The sequence below is a fragment of the Phodopus roborovskii genome, unplaced genomic scaffold, assembly GCF_943737965.1.
Source record: "Phodopus roborovskii unplaced genomic scaffold, PHOROB, whole genome shotgun sequence".
Classification (NCBI taxonomy): Eukaryota; Metazoa; Chordata; class Mammalia; order Rodentia; family Cricetidae; genus Phodopus; species Phodopus roborovskii.
The window spans coordinates 12,730,768-12,739,214 of NW_026126515.1; the positions used below are offsets into that span (position 1 = coordinate 12,730,768).

The 8,447-nt window shown below is 34.8% G+C and overlaps 1 pseudogene; it reads right to left on the bottom strand.

Moving 5' to 3' along the window:
- Positions 1-7,089: 7,089 nt before the first annotated feature.
- On the bottom strand, positions 7,090-7,736 carry LOC127230879 (rRNA-processing protein FCF1 homolog; annotated as a pseudogene).
- Positions 7,737-8,447: the final 711 nt, after the last annotated feature.

An 8,447-nucleotide genomic window follows, 5' to 3' on the forward strand; every position in this document is an offset into this window, starting at 1 on the left:
CCATAATATTGTAGGATGTAGGATGCATTCTATTCTTGTTTTTCACTTTGCATAAATATCTAATGAGTGTAGCTAGATTTATTTTGCTCATGATTGGCCTTCAAACATTTGTGTGTAGCTATATATCCGTTGGTCTGACTGCTGAACTACATTGTTTCAATTAACACATCAGAACTTTTTGTCCATTTAATTCTTGATAGATATTTGAGTTCTTTCAAGTATTATTGGTATCAGCATCTTCTTATATGACATCAGTGAATGTACAGAAAGTTTGAGGATGGATCTGACGTCGAAGTATTAGATGTAGCTTAGTTTATCTCTGTATCATAAAGGAGTGCATCTCACAGGTCACACCAAAGAAGTGTCTTTGTGCCACTGATGGATTGCACAAAAAAATGCTTGATTCGTAATCTATTTTTAATAGCAACCTTCCTATTCGTAGTCAAACACCCTCCCCCATTTCCTGTCACTTCAGGTGATCTATATAGTCAGTAAACTTTCATTTAAAATTCAGTCTTGAACTCTGCTTTCTTTTATCCCTTTTTGTATCTCAGATTATGAGCTTGCATATTCCATTTTTAGCAATGGGTTGATTTTTTCATGTTTTTAATTAATAATAAAATACTTTTCAACTAAGATCTGATGGAACACCTTAGAGTTTTCTTTAAGAATACTTTTCTTTGTCAGAGGTCAGTCTTGTGCTACATGTTAGTTATGTTGTTCTATGATCATTTACTTTACATACCATTATAAACGTATGAATAGTGTGAATGAGAAAATAAAGTGATTTCAGATACTTCCAGTCTGCCTGGAATATAAAGTAATTAGCTTACTGTTTCTTCATAATTGATAAAACCCATTTAAAATTCTCTTATTGGCTGTGTACATATCTTGTTTTTTGCCTTTACAGTGGAATTTTACTTAAAATTAAACATCAAATTGATTAATTATTTGATAATTTTGTAAATATTTATTATTTTTTCTTATTTTTTAATATGACAATATTTTTATTTAAATTTGAAACAAGATTATTTTACATGTCAATCCTAGTTCCCTCCCACTCATTTCCTTCTCTGTCCCAGTCCCAATCCCCATCCCATTCCTTTCTACTTCCCAGGGAGGGTGAGGCCTTCCATTGGGGATCTTCAAAGTCTGTCATATCATTTGGAGCAGGGCCTAGGCCCTCCCTACCTCCATGTGTCTAGGCTGAGGGATTGTCCCTCTATGTGGAATGGGCTCCCAAAGACCATTTCTATACTACGGATAAATACTGATCCACTGTCAGAGGCCCCATAGACTGCCCAGTCCTTCCAACTTAACACCCATGTTAATGGAGTCTGGGTCAGTACTATACTGGTTTTTCAGCTATCAGACTTGGGCCCATGAGATTTTCTTGTTCTGATCAGCAGTTTTTGTGGGCTTCTCAAACCTGGTCTTCAGCCCTTTGCTCATCACTCCTCCCTCTCTGCAACTGGACTCCAGGAGTTTGGCTCAATGTTTAGCTGTGGATGTCTGCTCCTGGTTACATCAGCTACTAAATGAAGGCTTTAGGATAGCATTTAAGGTAGCCCCTCTCTACTATTGCTTAGATTGTTAGTTGGGATCATCCTTGTAAATCTCTGGACAGTTCCTTGGAGAATTTCAAACCTTTGTGAAACCTTGGTCATAGCCACCTCCAAGGCTCCCCCTTAATTTCCTCTTAGATTCAATCTCCCAAATCTTAGTAACTAAAAGTTCAGGTTGTACTACCCATATATTCCTGGGTACTGGACCATCCACTGACATGATAGACCTACAAGGGTCTTACCACCCCCCCCAAAAATAAAAAAAACTGAAGCTGCTTTCCCCATTCGATGTCAACTGTCAATAGCTCCTCAGTTACAGTTGGAATCTTATGGAATCTTATGACTACTCCTTCACTGCATTCTAGAAGGCTGACTGGTTTAACCTTATACAAGTTGTTCAGGCAATCTCGGTGCCAGGAATTTGTGTCTGTATTAGCCCTCAGGTGTGCTGATGACACTGTTTTGCTCTGATTCTTCTCAACTTCTGACTCTTGCTATCTTTCTTCTCTCTTAGATCCCTAAGTCCTGTGGGTTGGGAGTGTGTTACAGGCATCTCAAGTGTGTCTGATCATTCCATAGACAGTTACTTTCTGCATTTTGGCCAATTGTAAATGTTACCATGTGTCCATTATACAAAGAAATTACTCTGGTGTGGTCTATTAGATGCAGTAGTCCATGGTACAGAGATACAGATTTAGATGGCAGTTTGATGTTATGGCCATTTGACAAAATAACAGTTTTCTCTTAGGACCTATGATCTCTCACACATAGCTTCTCAGCAAGATTTATAGTTCAAGATAAGCATTTATGTACATCTTATTGTGTGAAACCTTTAGTAAATTGAAATACATGCTATCCTTTGAGGAGGTGCTCTTAGTTTTATGTTGTAAGGTGTTTTGATTGATCTTTTATTTTTATTCCTTTGTCACTATTTGGCTGGCTTTTTTTTTTTTTTTTTTGTAAGAAATCCTACTACTTGAGATCACAAAAAAATAAAAAATTTTCTTATTCTTAAATGTACGAGATCTACTGTTTCACTTTGCTTTTTTAAAAATACATTTTTCTTGTGTGATGTAGGGGTATAAATTCAATTTTTCTAGCACCATTTAATAAAAAGTTCATAAACTCATTGCTGCATCTACATCCATCAGGTGTGTGTTGAACAGTGTCTACTTTTTTTGTATTATACTTACAGATGAACAGTGTCTACTTTTTTTGTATTATACTGACAGAATACTTTTATTCACTATTTACTACTGCTTTAACTGAATATTTTACACATATATTAGGTAGAGCATGTTGGTCTCATTTTTGTTCTTATTGACTCTATAAATTTGGAATTTAGTTGATGTTCACTTTTGAATTAAACCAAAAGGAAAACAAAAATAATAAACCTGTGATTTTCCTTCTGTTGGTTGTGATTGCAACTGTACTTCATGTTCTTTAACCTAGATTTTCCATTTTCAGAATTCCCTTGTTGTGTTTTCTTTCTGCCTCTGTTTCAATTTTCAAGAATTGGACTGTTTCCTTCATTAGCTTGATTTTTCTTGGTTTCTTGGCAAGAAAAGAGATATCATAATATAGGGAGCCATTATAGGTTTGAAGAGAAAACTGGCAAGAGGAAAATGTCCAGAGATCTACAAGGATGACTCTAACCAACAATCTGAGCAATAGTGGAGAGGCTACCTTAAATGCCCTTCCCCGATAATAAGATTGATAACTAACTTATATACCATCCTAGAGCCCTTATCATATATGTTTGAATATTTTTGACACTTTTATAAATAGTATACAGTTCTTAAAGTTTTAACTTTTGTTAATAACTTTATAACTTGTTTAGAAATAAATTACATTATTTTATGTAATTGCAATCTTGCTAGATCACTTCTTAAAGTTTGCAGTTTCATTTTCTATGTAGATATACTAAATATAAATCATAAGTTACAATACATATAAAATGATAATTATACACTATATTAAGACACAATTGTACCCATGAAATCACTGAATCATCTATTTTTATTGATAATTAGCAGATATATAGTTAACGTTAAAATACTTAAGTTGCGTCCTGTTTCTGGCAATATTCATTTGTGGAACTTTTCTTCAATTTTCTAAATAATGTCATGAAAAAAGTGTCAATAGAATGACAATAGGAAAATTTTATTTTCCCAATTTGCATTCTGTTATTAGTGTTTATGACTTAGCACCTTGCATAAATCAACCATGTAAGGACATATTGTAGTGTTGAGACAGGGTATTGCCACATCATTAAAACTAAATAGGTTGTTAGTTTTTCAATTAACCTGTCATATAGAAACTCACAGAGTCCTAACCAACAGCCAGGGAGCCATCATGGGACTAAACTAAGCCCTCTACATATACATAACAGTTGTGTAGCTTGATCTAATTTGGGGACTCTTAACAATGGTAGCAGGGGCTGTCCTTAATGCTTTGACTGGCTCTTGGGAACCTATTCTTCTTATTGGGTTGCCTTTCCCAGCCTAAATACAAGGGGAGTTGCTTAGTCTTACTACATCTTGAAATACCATGTTTTGTTGTTACCCATGGGAGCCTTCCCCCTTTTGAAGAGAAACAGAGGAGTGGATTGTAGGGGGAGATGGGCAGAGTGGAGGTGAAGGTGGATAGTAGAAGAGGAATTAATAGAAAATATGGTTGGGATACAAAATAAATAAATAGCTTAAATTAAAAATACCATATAGGTTGTTAGCTTTAAGTTTCTGTAAAGCTAAAAAGGCTAACTCTTAGTATTATGAGTATTTTATTATGCATAATTATATCTGCAGTCATGCTGCAAGATTTAACTATTAAGATGTATATTCATTATAAAGTTTTTTCTTATTTGCATATTTTGGAAAGTAATAGTTAACAAATTAAATTCTTTATGTCTAAGCTTTGTCTTCATAGTTGTTTTATAGTCTTAAAAGGTAAGCTTTTTGTGGTCAAAACTAATATTTGAAACATTTGTTGATTTTCTCCTGATTTCTGTTATTATTATTAAACTTTGTGTATGTTCTCTGTGATATTGTCTATTAAGGTATACTTTAATTAAATCTAAAATTATGATTAAAAATTTATAACTTGAGGCTATCTTCTTCTAGAGAGGAAATTGCCTTTCAGTTTGCTATATTTCATAGCGAGGGATTGATTACATTAACTCAGTCTGCAATGATGATGATTAGTGGTTAGGCTGTTCACAATGGCACAGAGTATCTCACTGATATTACACACCTCCTCAGATATTGGTCAGCCTGAACTTCACCTAAAACCCCAAATTCTGAATGAATATAGTGTCCTAGTCCTTGTATATAGACTATATCACTTCTAATAACACTTTTTAAAATAATTCTTTATTGTGTGTTAGCCTTTGGAGGTATACTGCACCAGAGTATATGAAATATAAGAATGGAATGAATAGCTCACTATGATTATTAAGATGCCCTTCATTTTCTCTTCCTAATGTTCAATTTTATTCTAAACATTCACAGAAGACCTTAAAAATAACTAACATTCTGATCACACACAAATGCAGGAAATACTATCATGGCAAAAGTGAGTGGGCACAGGTGATATAGCCAGCTTCTTGAGGCACAGATGATGTGGACTACTTAGTTTATTTCTTTTCTATCTGAAGTATTTCATACTTCATTATTTCAGACATTTCACTTGTTATTAATTTATTTAGAAACAATCTTATTTTATATATCATTCCCAGTTTCCTTTCCCTCCCATCCTCCCATGTGCCTCATTAATTCCCCCTTTCTATGCCTCATCCACTCCTCAGGGAGAGTGAGACCTTTCATGGGGGATCATAAAAGTCTGTCCCATCATTTGGGGCAGGACCTAGTAAGCTGAGAAAGTATCCTTCCATGGGGGAATCAGTTCCCAAAGTCTATTTGTACACTATGAATAAATACTGGTTCTACCACAAGGGGCCCCATGGACAGCCCGGATCTTATAACTGCTACCCAAGTTCAGGGACCCTGGGTTAATCCTATACTGGTTTTCCAGCTATCAATCAGTCTAAGGTCCATAAACTCTCCCTTGTTCAGATCAGCTGTTTCTATGATTTTTCCACAGAACTGTCTTGACTCCTTTGCTCATCCCTCTTCCTTCTCTATAGCTGGATTCCAGGAGTTTGACTAAGTGCTGAGGTGTGGATCTCTGCTTCTGCCTCCATCAGCTACTGGATAAGGCTCTAGGATGGCATTTAAGGTAGTCATCAATCTCATTTTAGGGTAAGGACATTTAAGGTAGCCTATCCACTATTGCTTAGATTCTTAATTTGGGTCATCCTTGTGGATGTCTGGACATTTCCCAATTGCCATATTTCTCTTTAAACCTATAATGGCTCCCTCTATTATGGTATCTCCTCTATTCATACTCTCACTCAATCTTCCTGATCCCTCATGTCCTCCTCCTTACTCCTCTTCTACTCTTCTCTTTCTCTTGACTCCCTCCCCACCCCCTTCCAACATTCCGTGCTCTGAATTTGTACTGGAGTTCTTGTCCCTTTGCTCTTCTCTGGGGGACCATGTATATCTCTATGTATCTATGTAGTTCGAGATGGGGATGTTTTTATCTGTGACTACATTCAGCAGTAACACTGCTCTCTCACTAGGTATTGTATATGACCTAGAAAAGTTCTCCAAAATTGATACATTATTTTCCATATATGTTTATAATAAAAAGTAGAGGTTGTATTTGGATTCCTTAAATCTTCTTTGACACTCATTTGAAAGAAAATGTCTTAAACATTATAAAATTCTTTTGTGAATGATCCAAATGAAGAAACAATCAATATATTTCCAACAAAAGGCTTATATAACAAATTCTGAGTTACTTTGCTCACTTAAGTCCATTTAATTTCAATAGCTGCAGCTTATATCAGTAATTTGTCCTAACCCAATACAGTGGTGATTTGGTTTTTTTTTTGACAGAGTGAATTTTCATTATAGCATGAACCAATCATTTTGCCACATTGACAATAATGAAAATAAGACATAAAATTAAAATGATTTAATTGTCATACATTTAGTTTCTAGACATTCTCAGAATGTTCTATATTAATGATGGGGTGCCTCCTTTCTTTACATTTGAATAGACATTGAATTAAAAGAAAACGCTTTTTGAAAATAGTTACTATGTGTAGATTTCCAGAAATAATGATAATGCTTCTAAAAATTAAGATATATACAGGAGAAAAGAGAAAATCAGAGTACTAATTAACATTTTCCTTTTATATAACATATGCATATTTTAATATTTATATTTAGATATTTTTCATGTTTTTCCTGTGTAGACTTTTATAGTAGATTTCTAGAAGCTCTATCTTTGAATAATTTTGCATTGTCTTTTACAAGAGTTTCTCAATGTTTACTAAAATCCAGGATTGAGATACATTAGGAATACAGTTAAGTGAAAGAATAAAATGCTATTCTTTCTTTTTTTTAAAAGATGCATCTATTTTTAAAATTGAGACAAAAATCACTAAAAATAAATATCAAAGATTATGTTTAATTAACTGATAACAGAGAAAGCTGGTAAAGAATGTCAGGCGAATTTTATCAAATAAGGATCTGAATCGAGGAGCTCCATAATCATCTGGCATCCATTCAATGTTGTATTTATGGTTAGAAATGTACATGATAGGAACTCCAGGGATCTCCCGGATTCTTCCTTTGAGGTCCGGGTCAACTGTAGCCACAATGTAACACTAGTGCTGAGTGACTCTGTTCAATCATTAGCATAGTTTCTTCTGTGTGTGCATGGCAGTCGGTCAAACTGTGGATCCTTGGCAATCCTTAGTGCTACTGGATACTTCTGTCCCAGTTTCTCAATTTCAGCCATTAAACAATCAGTTATACAAGGGATGCACTTGGCGTACAGACTGCACTAAGTCCAGTTTAGCTTTAATGGAAAAGTTGATAAAGTTCGTATCAACGAGGATGGGGTAAGGTGGACCGAGTTGTGTATTATACTGGAAGAATAAGCAGGGATGTTGGGGGACACCTTTTCCGTCAGGACACTGGGATCTTTCTTTTCTTCCTTTTTTGGCTTTGATCTATCCTTTTCTTTAAGTCTCTTATCTCTGAGACTCAGCATTCGCTTCATAGTCGCATAATTCCTTATTATCTTTTGCTTCCCCATGTTCATTCTGCACTCCTGTTTCTCCCAGAATCCTATTCTTTCTTTAGTGGGATACATTTGTTAATACTTTAAGGATGCCATACAATGTATTTTAAAATTAATCATCCTCTATTCCTCCCCTTAATTCTTCCCAGAGAATCCAAACTCTTCCAACTTGCTTTTTGTCCTCATTTTAAAAAAACATTAAATAATTTAATTAGTGAAAATTTACTGCCCAAATACTTGTGAGTTTGGAGAGTGGTGAGCCCATAACAAGGCCCACACCTTTAAAATAACTTAAATGAGCATTTACTACAAGAAAACGAATTTTTGAGCAATATACACACACATATATGACAACAATTAATTTGAAAGATCAACCATTAATTTGAATAAGAACAAGAAGGAACATAAGGGATGGTTTAAAGGGAAGAAGGAAAGGGAGAAATGGTAGAATTATAATCTCAAAAAATAAATAAAAATCTGACTGTCCTTCTTTCAGAAGTTATCAGCTTTCAATCGTCCTTAGCTAAGGCTGGAAGTTTGTAAGCTTCACCCCTTCCCATGGTAGATTATTGACTTCTTTGATCTTGTACAGCAACCACATCTGTCATGAGTTCATGAGTGCAGAAGTTCTGTTTTGTCCAGAAGACATTGTTTCACTCTGGCTTTTCCTGGTCTCTGGCTCTTATAATCTTCTCTCTTTCTTCATGATCCTTTAAATGGGACACC